The following is a 24,048-nucleotide window of genomic DNA, read 5'->3' as shown; positions in this document are numbered from 1 at the left end:
TCCAGACTGGCCTTTCTTAAAAACTCTCCTGCAGCTGCATATACCCTTTCAATTTCTGGGAAGTTTAGATCTGAAGTGGACCACTATCTGCAATCTCTGTCTCTGCTTCCTCACCCTATATTCACTTTATCCCCACCTCATCAGCCCACTCCTATTTGGCACCTACACCACTATTCCATTGAAACTGCCTTTGTAAAGGTTTCTGATGAGCTCTATGATGTCAAATCCAATGAATGCTCTCCAGTCTTTAGTTAACTGGCTCATAGGATGGCTCCATCTTTTCATTCAGAATCATATCTCTTTAGAGAGGCTTTACCTGATGACTCAGCCTGAAATATTCTCTCCTTTCCTCCACTGTGGTGCTATTACATCACTGTGCTTCATTTTCTTCATAGCCCTTATTATCTGAATTTCTCTTGCTTGCTTATTTGTTCATTTGTTCACCGTATGTCTCATGCCTCCACCTAGAACAGTGCCTGGCACATCGCAGATGCTCAAAAAGGATCTGTGGAGTGACAGACAATGCTTTATTTAGAACCATCTCTCCCCTTCAACAACTCAGCTTTTGTTAACTGGATGAAGTTTGTCTGCCTGACTCTCTCTAACATCAGGATGAGTTCACTCCCGACAAGCTGTCTTGCCCGTCAGTCAAGGAGATTTCCTGATAGGCCCTCTCATTTTTGGACATATCTAAGCCCCACGTATGATGGCCTCATTTTGGATCTGGGCTTCCCCTCCCTTTATTCCGGCACATTCATACTATTCTGGCCACAGATTTCTAGTCTTTTATTTTCTTCTTCAGTACGAGTCTCGGTTATAAAACCTCCTTCTTTCTAAACACTAACGACAGGTTTTTCTGTTGGTGGTGACGAACAGGTATCTCAGAAGAACCAGTTTGGGAATGTAGCAGTCTTACATTTGCCCCATAGCCTGGAAAACTTCCTGGTTTTGGGCCCAGCTGGCTAAGCTCCAGATCTTATCTCCAGTCTTCTGAAATCTTAAGTATCTGGGTCAAAGTTGTTTGCAGACTTGACTTTGGTTATTTAGCCAGGAAACTATTGTTGCTATCCTGTGAAGAATACTGACAGTGAAAATTAGGAGTGTTTCAATGATAAGTCCAACCTGTATGTTTTTCTAGGCTGCGTTTGGCCAGTATGACAGGGCAAGCCAGCAAAAGTACCAAAAAGAATATTCAGTTAATAAATATCACCAACTGCCAACCAGATAATGTTATTTTCCATTCTTTTGTTAAACAAACATGAAAACAAAACAAAGCCCACACAGTTATCATCAAGAAATTTTGAGTGATAATTTCACTATATGTTTTCTTTGAATGGTCATTTATTTTAACCATGATTTAATGATAACACAAATATTCCCATATGCACAGAAGCATAAACATTTTCTTGAGACCTGGACTCAGCATGGGTATATGCTAGAAATCTAATACTAAAAAAATGCCCAGAGCATGATCCAGTGCCATTGGTTATTCAGTTTCAGCCTTTACTCTGACCATATCCAATAGCTGTATCGAGGGTGATCATTTAATTTATCATCCAAACTAGGGCACTATTAATAATTATGCTGGAATAGTATGAGTAGACACAGGCTGTTTTGAGAAAATGGAAACATATGGCCATTCTAACCCTAACTTGGTATAATAAATGTGGAACTATCCAGCCTTCCCCAAGCGAAACAAAGGCTCTGGACTTTGCAGCTGTAACTCAGTACTGCTCTTGGTCCACAGGCTTGAAGGTGTACAGAGGCACAATTAGTCACCAACTAGGGCCCTCTTTAATTGCTGTAAGTGCATTTTAGTTATCGTTTCACAAATTCATGATAGCAGGGACCATAGTAAGATTTCCCACCAGGCTTGGTGGCTCATGCCTGTAATCCCAGCACTTTGGGAGGTTGAGGTGTGTGGATCACCTGAGGTCAGGAGTTCGAGAGTAGCCTAGCCAACATGGTGAAACCCCGTGTCTATTAAAAATACAAAAATTAGCGGAGTGTGGTGGTGGTGCCTGTGATCCCAGCTACTCAGGAGGTTGAGGCAGGAGAATCACTTGAACCCAGAAGTCAGAGGTTGCAGTGAACCGAGATCTCACAACTGCACTCCAGCCTGGATGACAAGAGCGAAACTCCATATCAAAAACAACAATAACAACACAGATTTCTCATCCCATTTCCCACAAAGTAAAGTAGGCCCTCAAAATGTCACTTTTAGAAAGAAGGTACTAAGAGAGAAGCTTGAGGGAACAAGCTTCCCTTTTCCCAACACAATGACTGTCTAATTGGACCCATAGGCTGTTATGGTAAATTTGTGTGTGTGTTTGTGTGTGTGTATGTGTGTTGGGCATGAAGGAGTGGGTGGGAAAACAAAGTAGAAAAGTCCTGGGGTTGAAATTAGAGCTAAATTTGCTTCCCTGCCCAAACTGTGAGGGGTGTGTGTGTGTGTGTGTGTGTGTGTGTGTGTATACACACTTAATGGAAAAAACTCATGAACCAATGAGTTTCTGAGAGAAAGGTTCTTAAACGCATGCCAAAAGCAAACAAATAATAAATTTGAAAATGCTTATATTCCAATAAATTTTTTTAAAAGTTCATGGTACCAGATTACTCTCCTTCTCTTTTGGGGTGGCTCCAGTGAGCTGATCCTGGTTGCTCTCCTTTAATTGAAACCTTAAGGCTGGCCCTGGGGTGAGGCACCATCCCTGTTTTCTGTTGTGGCTTTCAATTGGAACAATCACAATAGAAAAAAGCTCTAAATACTGACAGTATGAGGCATATTTGGAAGTAAAGAAATTCTTCCTTGGTGGCTCACGGAATTTCTCTCTCCATTTTGCATGTGCATTATGCATGTATGAAGTCCTGATTCTAAGAGGTGGGTCCACCTTTGAATATCATCAATTCCCACCTCCCTCTTCTTGGCAGCCTTGAGCTAAGGGCTAAACTATATTTGAGCATTTCCAGTGGTAGTAAAATTATTATCTGCCTTTGGGCAGCTGTCTTTTTGTTGTTTTATTTTATTTAAAAAAATATGCACATAAAATTGTGCATATTTATGGGGTTCAGTGTGATGTTTCGATACATGTATGCATTATATAACTATCAAATCAGAGTATTTGGCATACCCTCAAACATGGATCATTTCTTTGTGGTAAGAAAACTCTGACTCTATGTCTTCCCTTAATTGAACTGAAATCTGTCATCCCAGGTGACCAACTGTTCTGGTTTGTCTGGAGCTGTCCTGTTTTAACACTGAAAATTCTGCATCCCAGGGCATCCCTCAGTCCTGGGAAAACCAGGACAGTTGGTCACTCTACCTCTAATTGCCATCTGTTGGCCCTATTCTCCATCTCGGGCTATATGAAGAATGCTATTTTTTCTTCCAAACAACATCCATTTTAAGGACACGTTTAAGGCACATTCCTCTAGCTCCAATCATTCTCACCTGACATAGCTTTAAATTATTTACTTTCCACTACATCTGCTTAGAGTGCACTATCCCCTGTTTCAGGAAAAGCTTTTTGTTCCTACCCATGTTTCCATAGAGAAGGGGGATTTCCCTTCCCTCTCCCTGGGGAGGATGGGGAGGGTGGGTGTGAACACTGGTTTCATCCTCCACAGTCTCTCTCATTCCACTGAGAGGAAGAGTTATAGCAAACCTGGTTTTTGAGAATTCCACATCCTCTGGGCCAAGGTTCTCCCAATGGCTGGGATTCCTTGATCTCAGAGGTGACAAACAGGCTCTGTACTGTCTCTTCCACTGCCTGCTTCAGCCTCATGGATCCACAGGAAGAACCTGGCTTTCTTCCTTCCTCTTTTCTGCCGCTAAGCAGTGAACACATTCAGTGGAGAGAGGCAACCTAGAAGGAAGTTTCATGTTTTTGCTGTAATTGCCAATTTCCCTACTTCCTGGGTGAATACTTAGGTCAGCTATGTATTGTTTTTCATTTAGAGTGTGTGGGAAGCTTGGTTGATTTTCATTTAGAGTGTATGGGAAGGAAGAGGCCCCCACTTTCTCCTATTTTTCTAGAGAGCCCAACACATTGAAGGTACACTTGTCACAACAACAAGTCTAATTCTTTGATTCCTCTCTTGACTTAATTCTCCAAACCTTTTTCTTCCTTACTTGCAATAGTGATAGAAAGGAGAAGTGAATCTCTGAACTTTAAAGTTCATTAATCTGGCCCATAAGACGTGATGCAGCACTGAGTATAACACTGAGTGCCACACTCCAAGTGTGACTACTTTCTTTGCTCTATTTCTAGCACTTCTTTAATCCAGCCTGTGACCAAATCAGTTTTTTACTGATTTTATTCTAGATTCATAGTTTTCTTACTGATAACTGATATCCCTGACAAGGCACACATTTCTCCCCACATGTGTGCATTCATTGTTTGTATCAAAGTCCAATGAGTTGATAATCTTTGTTTCTGCTATTCACTTCTCAACTCACTTTGATGAGGCTCCTGGCCCCCAATACTTGAGTACAAATGCTACCACTAAGCTTACTGTTGACTTTCACTAGATGGTCTTCCTCTTTACCCCCTCTGCCTTATCTCTATTCACTTAATCTGGTGTGACCTCCTTCAGATTAATGGCCTTATCTATCACCTACGTATTGGTAATTCTCAAATCCATACCCATGATCCTGACCTCTCTTCTGCGCTTCATATTCACACAATCCACTTGCTTGCAAGACATTTCTATCCAGATATCATACTTGCACCTTAAATTCAACATGTTCCAAATCAAATTCATTATCTTGGCATAGATTTTGATTTTACTCCAGTATTACCTATATTGTAGACTGGAATTGCCATTCACATAGTCTTTTAAGTCAGAAGTCTGATTACTCTTTTCTATTCTCCTATTTTTTTCTTTCTCCATCTTCACTTGGTCCTGTTAACCCTACTTTCTAAATATCTTTCACACTCTTCTCTTGCTCTTTGTTCTCATTGTCACTACTTTACTGTGCCCTTTCCTGTTGGCCTTACTTCAATAGCTTCTGAACTGTCCTGTCTGCCTGCAGTCCTGCCTGGCCCCGTTGCCCACACTGTTGCCAGAGGACCCTTTCTTTTTTTTTTTTTTTTTTCATTGCAGCACTATTTATTTTATTTTATTTTATTTTCAAATGTTAATTGTTTGCTTTTTTTTTATTATTATTTTATTTTTTTATTGCATTTTAGGTTTTGGGGTACATGTGAAAAACATGCAAGGTTGTTGCATAGGTGCATATGTGGCAGTATGATTTGCTGCCTCCCTCCCCTTCACCTATATCTGGCATTTCTCCCCATGCTATCCCTCCCCAACTCCCCACCCCCCCACTATCCCCCGCAACAGACACCCGTGTATAGTGCTCCCCTTCCTGTGTCCATGGGTTCTCCTTGTTCAACACCCGCCTATGAGTGAGAACATGTGGTGTTTGATTTTGTGTTCTTGTGTCAGTTTGCTGAGAATGATGTTTTCCAGGTTCATCCATGTCCCTACGAAGGATGTGAACTCCAGAGGACCCTTTCTAAAAGGCAAATCACACCATGTCATAGCCCTACTTCCTAAATCCTCCCTAACTACGCATGTTCTTCAGAATATGGATCAGATGTTTGGTTTAATACAGAATGTGTTTCTTGGCTTGTTCCCCGACTATGCCTTAGCCATACGTCCTGCCACCTCCCTGGCTCTTGCACCATCCTTCTTCCCATTCTCAACAACCTGAGAGTCCCAGAGCATGTTCTCCTGCTCCGTGCCTCAGTGCCATTTCTACACACTGCTCCCTCTACCTGGGGTGCCACTTGTCTTTCTTCCCCAGGAAGCTCCAGCCCACTTATCCTTCAGGCTCATGCAAGAACTCGCTGTCTGCAGATGTCCTCCTGACCCCTTTATTTCCTCATCAGAAGCCAGTCTCATTTTTAATGCTCCTATTGAAATCTAACTAAAACTCATGCCTCAATAGATGGCCATTGCAACTCTACACTGAAGTGGCTCAAAAGATTATTTATGGGTGGAGTATAGACTCCATCCATATTTATACCAAATATACATATACATACATACATACATATATATATACCAGATCTAAACATATATGTATATTTTGATAGTATAGATGTAGAAGGCTTTCTACAGAAAGGGCCATATATGTATATATATATGTACATATACTATAGAATGTCATGGGTATGTGTATGTATGTGCATGTAGATGGTGGTGGATATAATATATCCTGGAAAATTTTCAAAGGAAGATTTGCCAATTACCTGTAACAGTCATAGAGAGTTCTTAGTAGTTTGCTCAAGAAGCGTCTGGTTTAGTGAAACTGAGCAACGGAGCTTCCCAGTGTAATTGCCAAGTCCCTATGTAACCACATGAATGATTTGTTAGATGGAATTATTGAATATAAACTAATTAAACCAGGGAATAGCTGCCAAAAATAATGATTTTTATCTTTAGAATTATTGGTCATAACCTATTCTTCCTAACACTCAGACAGTTGAACCAATTAATTTTCTATTACTGTTATTAGTTCATGACAATAAAACTTTGTCATCAGCATAGGAAAGGGGTATTTTTATTTCTCTCTATAGTTGAAGATTGTGTGTTTAAATATCCTAAGGGTATTTTGCTTCATTAAAATATAAGTGTAAGAGGTTTAAATTATAATTTGATCTTTTAGGAAGCTTTCTACAGATCCCAATTCTTGCGGTGATGCTAAAGAGAAGGTTCTGTGTAAGAATTGCCAGCTAGCGGGGTGGGGGCATCCAGCTCAAACTAAAGCTCTGGGTTTGTAGAGTTGAAAGCTGAGGATAGTCAACAATCTTTCATTTATACCAAAATGACTGCCTGTGTGGCCAATACTTGTTATACTTTTGTCTTGACAAATGTCTTCTCAAGGTGATTAAAGTTTAACAGGGTCTACATTGAGATTGGGCACACGAAATTACCAGCTCAACTCATGCTCTTTTAGACTAAAAATTTATGACTGAATAGTCATATGGGTTATATACAAACATGACTGTAGTTTGAATAAGTAAAGGGTTATTTATTTTTACAAATTAGACAAGTGATATTTCATACCTAACTAGCAAATATCACACCTAGACTTAATAAAGATCAATTAATTCTCAAGAATAGAGAGCCATCAGTGAGAAAGAACAAATTATTTCTTGGACATGCTTTATAAAACAGAGAAAAATAAGTTTCCTGGGCGCTCTTAAGAATCTAGACTTCTGCAGACTATACCTGATTCATGCCACAGATAAGTTCATCCCCAATTACACCCAGATATTTAATATCTGATTATATTGACAAATGTAAAAAAAAAAGTTTTGTCAAAGAACATTTAATTAAGAAAAATTTTGTCAATGTAAATTTGATGAAAAACAATATATTTAGATGAAAAAGCTTAACAAAAGCATATATAGTAAGATCTAAATTTTTAAAGATGCATATAAAAACACTGATGAAGCATTTGTATAATCATTTTATTCATTTGTTTATTTTAAAGAATTAAAGTGAGGGGAAATGGCCAACATCATTTAACCATGCTTCAAAGCGCATCCTCAGGATTATACTAAGCAGATAGAGGCAAAGTGTACTGTAATCTCCAAGCATGTGACCCTCCAGAGATGGGTACAGGAATGAACATTTCCTCCATCTTATCTCAAGTGCTATCTTGGTTTCTGTTTTTGACTCTTTCTGGTGAGGAGTTTTTCACAAGAGCTGAAACAGTTGATCCTAGAAGAATGGCATGGGAGGAGATGGCCCTCTACTACACTGACCCTGGCAGAGCGTGGTACTCCATGGGTAATCAGTCTGCACAGAGCAGTTTTCAACTGTACTGCAATTGTTTGTTTGTCTTCACCACCGTACAGTTGTGCTCATTATTTCTCATTGTGCACATATCTGGAGAAGCCCAGGGCTTCTGACTCTTACACGGAGGCCCCCAGTGCAGAAATGTGAACCATTTTCACTGAAGAAAGACATTAGGATTGGTTTGTGGAGGTGAAGTAACGTTTTTCCTTGTTGCTGTCTCTGTCATATGGTACACAGGCATATGGAAGGAAGGGTAGCCACTCCTGATGTCACTGTGAGCATTGTGTGGGCATGTGCGATTGTGCATGTGTGTGTGTATGTGTGTGTGTGTGTGCTTGTGTTCATGGGTGCATACGGGGGGTACGAAGAGGATACAGTGGCTTGGTCTTTAGGATCAAAGGGCTTGAGCAGCATGGGTGGACATTGCCTGCATATGTAGGGATAGAAAAAGGCATGTTTTTGTTTCTGGTGGTGGGGGCAGAAGATGGGCTGATTTGAACCTTTGTGTGCCTTTGAGAAATGAGAATTCAGGCAGCACAGGGAGCTGAGCGGGCCCGGAGCTGGTCCTGCTAGGTTATGAGTGAGTGAAGGAGTGGGCTGAGTGTGTTTCCAGCTTCTATTGCAGGAATCACTTGCTAACAGGCCTTAAATAGGAAAACTACTAGCGATTCTAGCTCAGTATCCTTTTTAGATATGCATGAGGAGAGAAAGTTGGGAAACACACATTCAGCTGGCAGGAAGTTCCTTTTTTGTGCCGACTCAGACATGGTTGAAAGCTGTCTCTACAGGACAGTACTCATGGCATTTTAGGCTGCAGCTTTGAAGCTTTGCCTCATTGCAGCTATTTATAGAGCAGCTGATTTCTATGAGAATAGAACATAAATTCTTGAGGGCAAACTTGCCTTTCTCTTAAGATTTCTTGAAAAGACTTAAAAAGGTTAAACAGTTACTACAGAATCATATGGTAAAAGGCATAACACTGTTTAGAGTAAATAAGGGAGTCTTTACGAAAACACCATGTTGCATATACAGTGGTTTCTGCATGAATCAAATTGTATGCTTTGAAAACATCATGGATATTCTTAGGTGGGATGATGGTTTGGTCCCGTCAGTATACTGAATGGACCAGTGCCAGCCTGTGAGGGATAATGATTAAATCAAAAGAAATGACACTAGCAGAGGAGTACAAATAATCCATATTAGAATATCAGCATGAACTTGAGTTTGGGAATTATTTATAACCTTGAAATTCAAAAATAATTTCTAGGGAGCACATATGAACAAATAGAGTTGACTTGTCTCAGCATCTAATAGAAACTTTGCTTTTCACTGGTTTAAGTAAATGGTAATTCTTAGGTGGAATTGTGTATTTCTGTTAGGAAGATTATGATAATTTGCCTGGTCTTTGAAATAGTATGAATAAAAAAGAGCACAATTCATAGATGGAGGGCCTCTTTTTTCTTCTTTCACTTTTTCTTAGCATATGTATTTTAAAAAGTAACTATTTCAGAAAGCAAAATGAATACAAGTTATTGATAGAGTGTGTTGCAGAAGAATTTTTCTTTTTGAGCTTACAGTTCCTATGGGAAAGAATGCAAAATTCTTCTAGCTATTGAAAAGCATTGGAGTGTGATGGCAGAACTTAAATAATGTTCTGTTTTTAGTTAGAGAAAGGGTTCGATATGTCCCTTGTGTACCACGGTGAGAACAAATATACAAATACTTACATGACATTGGGCTGTCTTCCTCTAAATGTTTTTGTTCTATCAGTGGTGTGAAGGGGGAAAAAGCCTGTAACTCATAAATATCACATTTCTCCATTTCATTTCAAGTGCAAGTTTTGTTCCAGAGACATATTCAAAGTGGTGAATAGTACAAAATATGTTTTATGTTCCCATTCATCTTTAAAATAGCCTCTCGACACTGTTAGCTTGTGACCGGACAATTACTTGGCACATAACCCATGCAGACACCAACCTTGACAGAATTAGAGGAAATTCTTCTCCAAGGATGAAGTGTTCTTGAACAATTCACTGGAAGCATTAGATACAAATTCGCTCTTTTTTCTCTATCTCATGCATGCCAACTTGCTTGCTTACTCATTTTCATGTGTTATAAATGGTTTTGCTTGTTTCCTGTTTCATTTCCACAATTATTCCTTCCTTGTGGTTCAGATCAGTTAAGCAGAAGATCGAGGTATTCCACACGCTTGTAATTCAGGTCTTCTCAGAGCATTTTTCTGGGTTATTTTAGAGGGTGCTTACATGGTGTCAGCAATAGCCTACATAATTCTTCAAGTGTCATAACATCTGTAAAAAAAAGCCCCATTTAGCTCACTTTTCTTGCTGAACAAAACACATTCTCTGAACATGGATTACAGTTATAAAGAATAGCATTTATTCCAGTCCAACCCTAGGCTTCCTATGCTCAAGTAATAGAGTGAATGACTTATTTACTTAGGGAGACTGTTAGCTGCCATTCTAGATATTCAAGGGGTATAGTAGAAACATCTTCAGCACCCCCCACCCACCCACCGCCAAATGACAGTACTATATGTGAGGAGAAGAATGGGGGTACAATCCTGAGAATTTCTTGAGAAGCACGATGCCCTTAACTACTTCCACCTAACCTCCTCCCCAAGAAAACAGACACACAGACTCTCATATCCTTTCCCTGTAGCGTTGTCTCAAGGAACATTTTTGAACTCAGTCTCCTGAACTCATTCTCTTGGGTCTTGCCTATTCTCATTCTTTCAGACTTCTAGCTTCAGATCCCATTTATCTACCTGGCCTTGGCCTTGATGCTTCGGACTTTCCCTTGCCTTACAGCATATTCATGTCTAGGCTGACTGCTCCTCTCTGATTTTATGTTCTGCTGCCAAGGGTAACCTTTACCTTTGTGTGGCTTCAGATTTCTCCCTGTTCCTTATCCAGCAGCTAGCTAATTACTGGTGCTTATCACCAGCCACAGCCTCAAGGGACTATGGCCCAGGGTCAGAGTTAAGGGAAGGGGAGGCTGTAGAGAAAAGAAAATGCTTTTTCTTCATCCTTCTTTGTTCAAACCGTGGCCATGAGCATCCATAAGCTATGTGCAGAATTCTAGGGTGCATGCCTGGGGAGAAAGAGATTTAGAAGGAGGGGCTTTCTTACTCATTTACCTAAGACTCATTTTAAGCCTCTTTCCTTTCACTGTATAAAGTAGATCACTCTCTGATGATATCTATGCATATATCTTTTACTCACACAAATGTATCTCTATGGCTTCTGTGCTCAGTGACTATTTGGGAAGGACTGAACTAAGGTTGCATTCCCTGTATGCCTTCTGTGGCTTTCCTTGTGCTTTGTTTTCACCATAGCAGGGGCAGGACCACCAGATTGTCATCCCCAAAGCAAGCCAACTTCAAGAGGAGAACTTGAGAAGCCCTGTCCACTGGGAATGTGCTCATGGGTGGTGACCCTTCACCACCTCTTCTGGTGGCTTACATAGTGTCCTGTTGTGTGCTCATGAGGGGCATGGGCATGTGGAAATCAGGAGCCAGACAAACCAGCTCAGAAAGCACTCATGGTTATTATAAAAGGGGTTCAAAGTCTCACAAAATTTTAACTTTACAAAGAGTTAGATTTTAGCATTCTATTGCTTCAAAGAGTATCAAAGGAAAATGTCTTCTTCTGCAGTGTTACAATAAGCATGGATCTTTTGAACGTATTGGGCAGACTTTAACATAAATGATGATAGTGGGGTCATTCCCCTGTTAGAAGTTTTAGCTTGCAATCTGAGAATTGTTATATTATTATACAGTTCAGAGTGACATTGAATCCATTCATTTTTGTAGCACCAGAGCAAAAAAAAAAAAAAAAAGTCTTTTAATGTCTTCCTAAGGACTCCCACTAGTAACAGTTATAATCAAGGTGAAAATATATTTATGCTATCTAAAGTTTTAGATTAAATCTGCTTAGGAAAGATCTTTCAAAAGAAGAATTGTTTGAAGCTTCTAGTTGATTTAAAATTTATTTTATTATAATATCAAAGGAGTTATCGTTTTTTTTACCCCTTACCCATGGCACAGAAGACATTAGCATTCCCAGGCAACACTGGTAAAGTTAGATTTTCACTGCGAGAAGCATACTTATAAATAATACAGGCTCTTTCTCTGATCTCTATTAGTAGAGATGGCTTAGTGCTATTGAAACTACAGGAAAATTATAAATTGATATAACTTTGAGAGAGGATACCCCCCTGCAAGAAAAGTTGACTCATAATCTCCACTTTGGCATTAACCCTTTAAATCAGTTCCAATCACTGTTAGCCACACTTATGCTGGTCTGCTAAAAGAAAAAATGGAAAACACTGTTGTTTGAGTGATTTGATACCAAATTTTGGAGCAATTGCTATATGTGTCAGGGACTGTGCTGGACCCCAGGGACAGAGCAGTGAACAAAAAGGCAAGAGTCTGCTCTCATAAAGCGGTGAAACAGCATACCTAGATGACTCAAAGCCAAGAATCAAATCAGCCCTACAGATGTTTTCATCCTTGCCTTTTCCCCCATCTAATGAACTCCTGGCTCTACACCCAGACATTGACTCCCACTATTTCGAAACCAATATTTGAAGCTTTGCCACTCATCTCTGGGCATTAAGGATCTTTGCACCACTCACCACTTTTAGTTTTGCACTTCTCTTTGACGTCTTCTCATATTGCTTCAGGCTAGGACTTACCACAGGTGACCCTGGCCCTAAGAAACCTACCCATTTCTACTCCCCGTGCCCTGACACTCAGAAATCTTGGCACCAGCATGGTGATGGTTTTAGTGACCATAGAGTCTGCTTTGAAGTGATGTGGGTCTGTCTTTGCTTTCATGATTGCAGCTGGGAAATTACATGGAAAAATTTGGGGGACTGTAGTTGAAATCCCATCATGACAGATATTCAAATATGAGACAGTAATGCAAGGATGAAAATAAATTGAAAGAAAAACTTCTGAGAAGTGTTTGATTTGCCCTCCTGACAGTTTCATTTCTTATAAATAAAAAGGGGAACTGCCATCTTGGATCTAATTCTGATGAATAAGGGAAGCAGTTGCTGAAGTGGAAGTGACTATGTTATCCTATATGTACTAACCAGAGGAAAGAGCCCTCAACTTCTGGGGAGAGGTGGATTTTTCAAAAAGCAAAATTCTAAAACCTAATATTCTAGAAGGGATCCAAGAAGCATGAGCGGCTCTCAAAAAATAAAATAAAATAAGATAAAATAAAATTCGAATAGTCCTGTGAGAAATGGTTGTTATGAGGGATAAAAGTTAGTCATCTAAAGAAGCAGGGAGCCCTCAAGTGAGTTCTCATCTTGAATTGTAGTTCCTATAATCCCCATGTGTTGTAGGAGGGATCCAGTGGGATGTAATTGAATCATCGGGGCAGTTATCTCCATGCTGTTCTCATGATAGTGAGTTCTCATGAGATCTGATGGTTTTATGGGGGTGTTTCCCCCTTTTACTTGACACGTCTCTTTGCTGCTTCCATGTGAAGAAGGACGTGTTTGCTTTCCCCTTCTACCATGATTGTATTTCCTGAGGCCTCCCCAGCTCTGTGGAACTGTGAGTCAATTAAACATCTTTTCTTTATTAATTACCCAGTCTCAGGTATGTTTTTATTGGCAACATGAGAATGGACTAATACAGAACATAAAACTGTTCTTGGAATCTAAAATGAGTGTAGATAATGAGTAGCTGTTTTATCAAGTCATGTCTTTTCTACTCACCATTCCTTGTTTGCCCTTTAATTCTTCCTCTGGCTTTTGATCGCCTTCTGCCTGTGAATTTACCTATGTGTTTAAATTTCTCTTTCTCTCTCTCTCATCTTTGTATTTGTTTCTTGGAATTTCTCTCCTTGGATTTCAACGTATTTCAATCTATATTTACATGTGGTCTCTTTCTCCTTCATGGTGTTGGTATACTTCTGGTACCATACTTAGACTTTATTAGTTTCTTCTTCCCCTTCTCTAACCCTTGTTCCCAGTTATGATGGCCAGAAAGACTCTGTAGAAAGACTGTGCTCTCAATAGGTGTGGGGGACTGAAAGATTCAGCAGCTTTCTACAGTGATGCTTTCTTCTCATCAACCCTACCTTGGCAGCTCCACTTTTTACATTCAAACACTTACTTGAAAATTGAACGATAAATTCAAGAGTGAATTCATTCACTTTACAAAGTAAAGAGGGGTGAGAGTCCATTTAAGTAGCATCTTCTCAAATGTTTGTTTACAGATTATTAAATATTTAACTTAGTGAGAAACTAAAAGCTGAAAATTTTCCAAACCACTGTTGATTAGATAGCAATCTGGAATTAAGATAAGGCAAATCTAAAATTAAAATAACAACCAATTTGAAATTTTCATGCTATCAGACAAGAAGTTAAAACACTTGACTGTCTGGTTCAACAGGGGACATCTGGCAAGCCCAGGTCTTGCCTTTTCTGGCAACTGAGACCCGATGTTCAGCTTTTGGGTCATTCTGAAACCTGTACTGCATCTTTTCAGGGCAGAGCATGCCTGCTCCATTCTTAGCCCTGCTCCCTATCCCTCTTCATGTCTTCACCGTTGGCCGAGATACAAACGATTGAAGAAGGAGCTCATTTCCAAGGATGAATATTGCTAGTGTGGCTAAAGATACAAGAATATAATCAACAAGTCTAACAACCCACATTATGATAAAAGTGCTAAAGATAATGCAAAAGGATGTCCAAAACCGTACCTTGAACCAAAGAATGAGGAAGAAATAGAGGCTTGATGGAGTAGAGATGGGTGTGTAAGGCTAAATGATTGAGAAAACAGAACCACTCAACTCTGAATTCACCTTTGTCTTCTCTAGCAAAGAGAATGATCTTTAAACTAGAAAGAGAAGAACAAACAGTTAAGAAGGAACAGAAACCCCAGATAAGGAAAGTGATAGTGTGAAAACACTTAGCTGACAAAGGCGTTCAAGTCTCTGGATAAACTGCATTTTAGTAGTAGAATTACAGTGTTTATGAAACTGCTTTTGGTAATTGTGGACAATTTATGAAGAGAGATACACAAAGACTAGATGGATAAACATATTAACTGTTAATAAGGGGAGAAAGTGGACTTTAGACACTAAAGACAGATGAATTTGAAATCAGATCTAGAAAGGGAAATAACGACTCCTAATATCAGCATGGATTTAGAAAGTAATTCATTTCCTTCTTTCTATGTGAGTATTTAATTTCTTTTTATAAAAGTTACTATGCACTATGCCATTATTCACTTTACTGATTCAGGCATTTGATAAATACATACATATTACTTATCTGTCTCTGAGTCCAGGTATGGGAGGACAGAGATAATCAGACCCTGAGTTTGACCTTGAGACCTCCCAATCTATCTGAGTACATAAGGAGTCATGAAGAAGAACAGATCTGTGTCAGTAGAGGATGAGTTTGGTGGGTGTGGTGATCTTGAGGTGCCATGGGTCTCCAGGTTGGGATATCTAGTAGTCATTTGGAGATTTCTGGAGCTCTAGACAGAGCTCTTGTCTGAGAATATAGGTAGAAGGTAGGTAAAGCTGTGTTCATGTTGAGAAGAAATGAGAGTGAATTATGGAAAGGGCTCAAAATATAGGTATCAGGAGAGGAGGCAGTTACTGTGACTGAGACAGAATCAGCAGAACGTTAGGAGAAGGACCATGAAAGGCTGCCATGTGGAAACAAAGCACATACTTTGTTGAGAAACAAAGTATGGTCCTGGGACCAGAAATGCAAACTCTTGGGTCCGAGCAATCTGTGTTTTACCGAGTCTCCCAGATGATTCTGATGCATGCTAAAGTTTGAGAGCCACTTTTCTAGGTTAAAGAAGAAGTTGGTAGAAAGGAGAAGGTGGTAAATAAAGTAGAATAAAAAAAAGTGATGCATTAAGGACCCAGAGGGGATGGGAAGTGCTGGGATTCATGACACAGGTGGACCTTGGCAAAAAGAGTGAACTAGCTTTGAAGTGGGAGGAGGGGATGAGGATGTGCAAGTGTGTGAGAGAAGACTGGGGACTGAAAAATGGAGGGCAGTACTATGGCTTTCAGTGTTTCAGTATTTTAGCAAGACACTTGACAGTACCTCTTTTGATATCTGTGTTGGAAGGTGAGGAAATGGGAACTCACTGAGAGTGTATTAAGTGGCTTTGAAGCTGGCTGTCTCCTAGAAGAAATTTTTAGGATGTGCCATTAGGTTCTGTCGAACTTTTAATCAACCAGTGGAAAAGCACAGAAAGCACACTTTTCAAATCTGAAGATGACATGAAGCTGGGAGCAACAACTAATTACTGGATGACAGTCAAGATTCAAAAAGATACTGACGGGCTGGACTGATGGGTCAAATAAAACACGATGAAATTTAATAGATATAAATGTAACTTCCTGCACTTAAGTTTTTTTTAAAAATCAACCTTATCATTAGAGGGGAAATTTCAGGAACCTGAGGTCAGTAGCTCAGCATTGTATTAGCCTTATGGCTGCCTGGTTTAGCCTTAAATCTGGGTTCTTTAACAAAATTATTGACTTATTCCTTATGCCAATTTCTTTCCTTGTCACCTACCTCTGGTAACATGTCACCAACTTTTGTTCCTGTGTCCCCATGTGTTCCACATTCCTGACCTAGTTTTTCTGTTCCTAAGTTTCTGTGGAATCAGGGTTGGTCTTCACTCTTGCCATTCCTTTCTGAGCCCACAGTCTTGGCCTGAACTCAAGTGCCCATATCTGTCTAGAATTTCAGCCCCTGAGGATGCCTGACCTCCCGGATACTTATTACATCTCTTCAAGTCTTGGTGTGTCACTTGTCCATGATGCATCGTAGCTGTTACCAAAACTGCCTGGGGTCCTATTGCTACTTGGCAGTATTTCTGACATCACCTACTTGCCTGCCACTTCCTCTTGTTTTCTGTTGTTGGATTCAGAAATAAATAACTGCAGAGATTTCTAATGAAGTTTCATTTTGAATAAGTGAGAGCTTTAGTTTCAACTTATGTGTAATTGTGCAAGAAAATAAAATCCTATACTCATATTGCACTATAAAATTTATGAAGTACTTTCATGTATTCTTTTTTTGTTGTTGTTTAAATTTGACTGTAATCCTGTAGATAGGTTTTAGAATCTTCATTTTGCAGCTGAGGAAACTGAAGCTCAGGATGGTGAAATGACTTGCCTAAAGCCACACAGCTACTAATTGGTAGAACTGGGATGAAAACCCAGGCCTTCTGATGCCAGCTTCCGCCTCACAGCTGCACCTGTTAATCAACTGTTTGAAAATTTGTTTTTTCTCCCAAGTGTTAGCTTTTTCTAAAGATATATATTGTGAGAGTGCCAGGTAGATAATGACTTCTGTGCATTCAAGTACTGCAAGGCCTTGAGAAGGGATTACTAAGTGTGACGTATCAGAGGTTTTTAAAAAAAATTACTGTTAAACACATCAGCAACCACACCACATTTAACTCTAAACAACTAAAATAGATAATTATCTTAAGGAAACATAAGAAATTCAGCTTAGTTTAGTGTGGAGACATCACCCATGTTTCTACTGCTCTTGTCTAGGCCCTCATTACATGCTTGGATTTCTGTACCAGCGGTTGGCTGTTGCACGTGGCTCCATCCTCTTTAGTGCCAGTTCATTCTGCATCACACTATGAGGTGACTCTTTCTTAAACATTGCTTTTATTATCGCCTCACCTTGGATCAAAGACTTTTATTGGCTTCCTCTTGCCTCCAGCATCAAGTTTAAACTCCTTGCCTGGCTTTCAGTGTCCTTCGTAATTTGATCACATTCTATCTGGCACAAACCTATTCTGTAGGACAGACCAGTCTCCTCTCTTTATTTTATCCATGCTGGTTACTCTTCATGTTTTCTGAACTCCTCAGATGGAATTCACTTCTTTACACATTTTGATTATCTACCATAGGCAGTACACTGTGCTCAGCCTTGCATACTTGTGGGAATATTATTGTAGTCACTGATTTAGCTGGAGAAAGCATTTGCCACCTAAAACAAGTAATTGTAGTGGAAAGCCAGGTTTCTAAGCATGACTGAGAAAATTTCCTTGAAAAGAACACAGATTGAGAATTTAAAACCAATCCTAACAAAAAAAAAATCTTGACACTGAAGAAGATATTGTTTGAAATCTGTGAAAATCGTGACTTTACAGAGGTCATGAAATCTCTTTGTTTCAGATATGGAAGGGACATGAAAGGTTCTTTTTAGATGAGAAATATAGTATAGTAGAAAGCATAAGGGATTTGGTGTCAAAATCTCAACTCTAACATTTACCAGTTTGTTAACTTGGGCCAACCTTTGCCTCCTCAGGCCTCATTTTCCTCATCTGTAAAATGGTAATGATACTTACCTAAACATATGGTTGCTGAAAAAACGAATGAGTGAAGTGACTTACATAAGTGTGTACAGTACTTACCACATAATGTGGTGCTTATTAAAGGAGATATTATCATATATAAGAAATGTTAATTTGGATGTTATCATGTTCGGTGGGAAACTCAGATCCAGAGTATCCTAATCTAGTCTTATTCTTTAAGAAATACCTGTACAGAGAGAGAGATCCAAGATGGCTGATGATTAGCAGCTCGGGCACGTACCTCCCAGTGAAAGCGCAAAGAACAAGAGGACGCCACACTTTCAGACGAAAATTAGTTGCTCACGGACCAGGAGATTCCCAGTGGAGGAGATCCACGGGTTGCCAGGGCGACTCTTGTGGCCGGCGTGGCGGTTTTGCTGGTGCCTTAGCACGCCAGTTCTTGGTGCAGAGTCCGGAGATTCCCGGGCAGAAAAGCACCATCAATCTTAACACCGCTGTTTTGGCCGGCTCAGTGGATTGCTCAGATTTCGGCGCAGGGAATCAACAAGTTGGACGTCAGAGACCCAGTTAAAAAGTCGGTAATTATAAAGACGACAGACGGACAAATATATAATGAAGGGAAGAAACCAGCGTAAGAAGGTAGAGAATACTCAAAATCAGAATGCCTCTCCCTCTACAGGGGATTGCAATTCCTCATCAGTAACGGAACAAGGCTTAATAGATTACACCTGTGTTCCAATAACAGAAGCAGGTTTCAAAACGTGGGTGATAAGAAACTTCTGTGAATTAAAAGAACTTGTTTTAACCCAATGCAAAGAAACTAAGAACCTTGAAAAAAGGTTTGACGAAATGTTAACGAGAATGGACAATTTAGAGAGGAATATAAGTGAATTGATGGAGCTGAAAAACACAACACGAGAACTTTGCGAAGCATGCACAAGTTTAAACAGTCGAATTGATCAAGCAGAAGGAAGGATATCAGAAGTCGAGGACCAGCTCAGTGAAATGAAACGAGAAGACAAGAATGCAGAAAAAAGGATGAAAAGGAATGAGCAAAGTCTCCAGGAAATATGGGACTATGTGAAAAGACCTAATTTACGTTTGATAGGTGTACCTGAATGTGATGAAGAGAATGAATCCAAGTTGGAAAATACTCTTCAGGATATCATTCAGGAAAATTTTCCCAACCTGGCAAGGCAGGGTAATATTCAACTCCAGGTAATACAGAGAACACCACAAAGATATTCTTCAAGAAGACCAACCCCAAGGCACATAATCGCCAGATTTATTAGGGTTGAAATGAAGGAGAAAATACTAAGAGCAGCCAGAGAGAAAGGTCAGGTTACCCATAAAGGGAAACCTATCAGACTTACAGCAGATCTCTCATCAGAAACCCTACAAGCCAGAAAAGAGTGGGGACCAATATTTAACATCCTTAAAGAAAAGAACTTTCAACCCAGAATTTCCTATCCAGCCAAACTAAGCTTTATGAGTGAAGGAAAAATTAAATCTTTTGCGAACAAACAAGTACTTAGAGAGTTCACCACCACCAGGCCTGCTTTACAAGAGCTTCTGAAAGAAGTACTATACATATAAAGGAACAACCAATATCAGCCTTTCCAAAAACACATCAAAAAGCAAAGAACTTTAACACAATAAAAAATTTACATCAACTAATGGGCAAAACAGCCAGCTAGCATCAAACGCCGGTATTAAACTTATATATATTTTAATTGGATAAAAAGCCAAAACCCATCGGTATGCTGCATCCGGGCCCATCTTACATGCAACAATACACAAAGACACAGAGAGAAGGAGGAAGATGTACCAATCAAACAGAGAGTAAAAATAAACTAATAAACAAAAAGCAGGAGATGCAATTCTCGCCTCTGATAAAGTAGACTTTAAAGCAACAAAGATCAAAAGAGGCAAAGAAGGACATTACATAATGGCAAAAGGATCAATGCAACAAGAAGAGCTAACGATTCTATAGATCAACGAGATAGAAAATTAACAAGGATATTCAGAACTTGAACTCAGACCCGGAACAAGTAATCTTAATAAACATTTATAGAACTCTCCACTTCAAATACACAAAACATACATTACCACCTCACACCTATTCCAAAGGTGACTATATAATTGGAAGTAAATCACTCCTCAGTAATCGCATAGCATTTCATAGGTTTAAATTAAATATTGGTTGGCTGTTTGTTTGTTATCTTCTTCCCTTATTCCTTCCTGACTACATCATTAAGTATAATTATCAGTATAAAAGAGGTTTTCAATACCCATTACTAAATTGCATTCTAGCCTGAGCAAGAAAGCAATACTCCCATTCTCTCTCCCCCTTTCTAAAAAAAAATAAATAAATAAAAATAAAAAAAAAATGAAAAAAAAAATGAAAATAAAAATAATTAGCAGAATGTGGTGGTGTGTGCCTGTAATCCCAACTACTTAGGAGGGTGAGATGGAAGGATCGCTTGAGTATGGGAGGTGGAGGCAGAAGTGAGCCTTGATCATGCCACTGCACTCCAGCCTGGGTGACAGCAAGACCTTGTCTCAAAAAACAAAACATAGTTAATAAAGCATTTTCTTATCCATTATTTGACTTGTGTTCCAGAAACCCCATGTGAAGCAAAGGAGAGGTACTTCCAGTTGGATCTGAGTCTGAGTCCCTCCCTAGGAGCTGACTAGCTCAGAGCCATAGGTTCCTTTCCTATACGTTGAGAATAATAGTGCCTGCTGTTGGGGTGGGGGAATGTCTTGGCTTGACCCTAACTAGTGACCCCTGCTGGAAGACGAAGGAAACCAAGCAGACTGAGTTGGATTGGGTTGGGGTAGATAAACTGGAAGCACCCAGGCATCTCTTTGCCTAGATTGACTTGTGTTGAGGGAAGGAAGCGGTGGCAACAGACAGTAAAGACAGTGCTCACACCAGGATTTGGGTCCCTTAAGTAAATGTGACCTTCACCACAGTTTACTTAGTCCCAAAAAAAAAAAAAAAAAAAAAAAAAAAAAAAAAAAAAAAGAAATACCTGTACAAAACAACCCCAAACATACGCACATAAGGCCATTGTCCTCCAACCCAATGTTCTGGCCTTCCCTGGGGAGCTGTAAGTTTTTTTTTTCAGGCACTAAGGAAGAGACCAAAGAAAGAGGTATGTGCCTCAGTGTGGGCAAACTCTTCACCTTTTATAGACCTCATCCTTTCACACTCAGTATACTCCTTCATGGGCTGACGTGAAGTATGCCAGAGCCTGAGACCGTGTATCTCCTTGCCTGGTCTAGTGTCCAGCTTCCCGAAATCTTACTGATATGAACTTTCTTCCACAGACTCAAATTGTACATCTTTTCTTTGAATACAAAACAGAGAGAACCACCCCTTTTTGGGGACAGAACTTTAGAAAACAGGAAAAAGGTCTCATGTGGAATCTATTTATCTTTAGGGAACCATTGGTCTATAGTTTAAAAATAAAATTTGGAGTCCTGAACACCTAAAGAACAATTTGAAACAAACTTTGGGTGTTTTCCTTCAAGGGAGTGAAAATTTGGAAATTTTAAATTGCTTAGTTCTTCCTTAAGAAAGGAAAATAGGATATACTTTTTGATCTAACAAAAAATGTGACTAAATCATGTGTATTATGGCTTTTGAGGAAGAGTGAAATAATTGAGGAAGAAAAAGATTAGGAAAAGAGAAGGGGAGAAACCAAGGGAGAGAAGGAGATGGGAAAAGCAATGCTTGGGAATAAAGAAGTTGGTAGGAAGAGGGAGTGAAAGGAGAAATAACAAATGCATGGAAAAGAGGGAGAGAGGATTAGAAAGAGAGGAGGGGATGGGCCACAGGGGAGATATCTATGTAGAAACATTTGATTTCAATATGGTAGCTGAGAAGACTTTACTGGTTATCTCTGTAACTCCAGACCAGACAAGGAATGGGGACTGGGACTACAAAATGAATGTATGTATGGAGCAGAGGGGAATGGTAGGAGTATAAGAAAGCCCAGAAGACAACAAAAACAAGGGAGGAAGAGTCTTCTAACCCCCCAGCAGAGTTGTGTACAAGATGAAATTCCATGTGCCCTGCAGGATACTGAAGCAGTGAGGAGAGGAGCGGGCCTGAAGAGACAGGCTAATGAGAATGTGGTTGCCACCTGCATGACGATGACCTGTAGGGACTACTGACCAAAGACCACAGGGCCTGAGGGCATCTCACTGATGCTGCCATGGATAGACAATATCCCAGGGAAGAGATCCTGCATCAACTGAAACTTGAAGTTCATTGCTCAGACGAATGGGGGAATTCAAAATAGACATAAAGCTATAACAAGAAAAAGAAAGGTATATTTCTTTGTAGCAGAATTTAGTGTCTGAGAATTTGGGCCCACTAGATGGAAAGTAAGCATGGTTATACGGTTCTCTTATTCTGTGCCTGTGCTGGACTGAATGTGCTCCCTCCACCGCCCCTGCCCCAAACAGATGTCCACATCCTAATCCCTGGAACCCGTGCCTGTTAACTTACTTGGAGAAAGGGTCTTTGCAGATGTGATTAAGTTAAGGATCTTGAGATTAGGAGATCATCCTGGATTATCTGGGTAGGTCCTAAATTCAGTGACAGGCATCCTCATGAGAGGCACACAGAGGAGAGACACAGAAGCAGAGGGGATGTGCAGATGGAGGCACAAGTCAAGGGATCCCGATGGTGACCAGAGGCTAGAGGAGGCAAGGAACAAAACCTCTCTGAAGGTTTTGTTTCAGGCCTGCTCCTCTCCTCACTGCTTCAGGGAGTGCAGCCCTACTGACACCTTGATTTCAGACTTCTGGCCTCCAGAATCGTGAGGGACTAAGTCTTTCTTGTTTTAAGCCACCAAGTTTGTATTAATTTGTTACAGCAGCCACAGGAAAACTAACACAGTGTCCAAGTTCATCTTGCTAGAGAGCTGCCTCCTGGAGCAATTCTGAGCAAACACTCTTCTATAAATGAAAGTGAACACTCTTCACATACTTGAAGACTGACATAAAATGGCAGACATTTCAAATAAAAGATGTTAGAGACAGTCTAATTGCTTTGCATTGAGGTCCTTTGCTTGAGGTTGGCAAATAGAGTACTGGCCAAACAAAGACGAGAGCCAGGTCTCTGCACTCCCAGTTCAGTGCTCTTTCTCCTACCCTGTGCTGCCTCCTTGTAAGGACATGGGCTGTGTATTCGTTTGTTTTCATGCTGCTAATAAAGATATACCTGAGGTTGGGTAATTTATGAAGGGAAGAAGTTTAATTGACTCACAGTTCCACATGGCTGAGGAGGCCTCACAGTCATGGTAGAAGGCAAATGAGGAGCAAACTCACATCTTAACAGGGTGGCAGGCAAAGAAAGAGCTTGTGCAGGGGAACTCCCCTTTATAAAACCATCAGATCTCCCGAGACTTACTCACTGTCATGAGAACAGCATGGGAAAGACTCACCCCTATGATTCAATTACCTCCCACCAGGTGCCTCCTACCACACATGGGAATTATGGTAGCTGCAATTCAAGATGAGCCAAACCATATCAGGTAATATTTTATACACTTTTGTTTCATATGTTCATCTATCAATTATGTATTGATCACAAATAATGGGCACTCCTCTAGCTATTAAAGATATAACACAATATATTTTTTATCTATAGTATATGTTAATATATTTATTGGGGAGCGGGAATGGTAGGAGTATGAGAAAGCCCAGGAAACAACAAAAACAAATCTTCTTTTTTTTTTAGACGGAGTCTTGCTCTGTCTCCCAGGCTGAAGTGGCATGATCTTGGCTCACTGCAACCTCTGTCTCCAAGATTCAAGCAGTTCTTCTGCCTCAGCCTCCCTAGTAGCTAGGACTACAGGCAT

General features: G+C 40.0%; 1 long non-coding RNA gene across 1 annotated transcript in view; it reads left to right on the top strand.

Moving 5' to 3' along the window:
• LOC135268334 (uncharacterized) overlaps positions 1-23,721 on the top strand; it is a 115,087-nt gene extending 91,366 nt beyond the window's left edge. Inside the window, exon 3 of the long non-coding RNA XR_010336624.1 lies at positions 23,659-23,721. This is a non-coding gene — a long non-coding RNA (uncharacterized LOC135268334). The remainder of the gene's footprint in view (positions 1-23,658) is intronic.
• The last annotated feature ends 327 nt before the right edge of the window (positions 23,722-24,048 follow it).

This window comes from Aotus nancymaae, unplaced genomic scaffold (genome assembly GCF_030222135.1).
Source record: "Aotus nancymaae isolate 86718 unplaced genomic scaffold, 86718_ANA_hifiasm-v0.15.2.pri h1tg000040l, whole genome shotgun sequence".
In the NCBI taxonomy this organism is placed as follows: Eukaryota; Metazoa; Chordata; class Mammalia; order Primates; family Aotidae; genus Aotus; species Aotus nancymaae.
Note: the sequence above shows the minus strand (reverse complement) of the source record. Positions and strands in the feature narration are given on the sequence as shown.